At 42.8% G+C, this 1,704-nt stretch overlaps 1 long non-coding RNA gene across 1 annotated transcript in view; it reads right to left on the bottom strand.

Moving 5' to 3' along the window:
* The window catches only part of LOC109322362, an 8,642-nt gene that overhangs the window by 1,273 nt on the left and 5,665 nt on the right, over positions 1–1,704 (bottom strand). The window contains exon 2 of the long non-coding RNA XR_002104361.1: positions 1,399–1,455. This is a non-coding gene — a long non-coding RNA (uncharacterized LOC109322362). The remainder of the gene's footprint in view (positions 1–1,398; positions 1,456–1,704) is intronic.

Raw genomic sequence — 1,704 nt, 5'->3', positions numbered from 1 at the left:
GAGAGGAAAGATTTCATGTTTTCAGACATATCAGAGAAATTGTTATTTCTGAGTGCTGAACGTTCAGATATAACATGCATATCAGCAGTCCCACACAGGCGTGAATGATCAGCTTGTTGTCGGACAAGTTTCTAACTGTCAGTCTCTGTAACTCTGTTTGCAGGAGGGGAGCCTAGAGACGTGCTCGTTCACATTTAATTAAAACATGTCGGAGCAGACACAACGCCTCACTGTCATGTATATTAAGCTCCTGCAAAATGGCCACTAGGGCACTTTAAACCTCGTCAAATGAGCTTTAAAGCATCCTGCAGCCATTTCAAAATGCACAGGGGCTTAATACACATGATGGTGAGCTGCTTTAATTAGAGCAGCTAGCCAGAAACCGCTCTAATTAAAACACGCCCCTTCTACCCCTGAGCACGTGTATAGGCAGCTAAGTAGTTTCTCCTATGAAAAATTGTTATTGCAAAGTTATTTGGAGGTCAGGGATACAGTTCAACTATTTACTGGAAGTGAACTGCACAGATTCCCAAAACAAGAAAGTGTGTGAGCGGGTGGAAAAAAAAAAAAAATCAGCTACATCAAATCGAGCCACATGTATTAATTATTATATATATAATTATTAATACATATTATATACATTTGTACGCCTCAAATACAGATACAGTACAGAAGTGTATTAATTCTGTTTAAGGTTCTGGCATTGTCAACAGAACAGAGGAAACACGCTAAATTTATCTTTAGAAATCCCTGTGGCCCCGTGAGGGGCTGACTCATTGTAATCAGATGAGGTTTTTATTATTCGCATAGAAACTGCACTGTATTAGATGCTGTGGAAGAAAATAAAACATGAGACCCCCAAAGTGCACATGGAAGCAAGACAGAAGAGGAAGAGGCACAACGGTAGAGGGATGGAGAAAACCAACTGGAAGACAGAGGACAATGGGTATGCGATACTGTGAGTTCACTTGGGAGGGGTCTGCATAGGGTTTGAAGGGAAGTTGTTAATGAGTAAGAGTCATACTACGAATATAATGATTTAAAATTATTTTTTCAAAGTGAGTGACATGGAGAAGGAGAGGAGGAAAGAGGACAAAGGGATGCCAGCAAGGAATGAGGCTGTCTGGACAAATACTTTGGTATGAACAACATAGCTAGTGTTGCAGGTCTCCCACTCATCTGGACTGCTGCCGTCTTTCTCAGCAGCTTTGTAACCCAACCTACCCTAGACTGGTAAATCAGGAGAGGGCACGCAAATGTGCACTGGATGAACCTCAGTGAAAACCTAACGTATCTTCCACAGAAGCAGATACGCATGGGAAGAACCCTACTCGCCAACCTACCCTCCTTCCTCCAAATGTAACATTTTCCATGTTCATTCAAGCCTTTAATCTTTACCTGTGTCCTCAAACCCAGATGGGAAGCCAGGTCCTCCAGCTGATCCACCTTTGTACTCTATGGGAACAAACAAAAAGTGAAACGCAGCTGAGGAAGTACTGGGTTAGCATGTTATTTGGCTAGCTGCAGAGATGTGATAGACGCAGCTAGGCAGCAAGAAATTGCGATTTAATTCCACTTTCCTAGCCAATGTTCTTGCCTGGGGAAATAACTGGTGTTGCACCATTTGAACGAAACAGCTTTGCTTCAAGAGAAGCTGGAAGCGCTTGCCCACCTGGGGATGGAGATCTGAATGCGTTTCTGGGC

This window comes from Crocodylus porosus, unplaced genomic scaffold, assembly GCF_001723895.1.
Source record: "Crocodylus porosus isolate Cpor-Errol unplaced genomic scaffold, CroPor_comp1, whole genome shotgun sequence".
NCBI lineage: Eukaryota > Metazoa > Chordata > Crocodylia > Crocodylidae > Crocodylus > Crocodylus porosus.
This window is presented reverse-complemented; position numbering and strand designations above follow the sequence as displayed.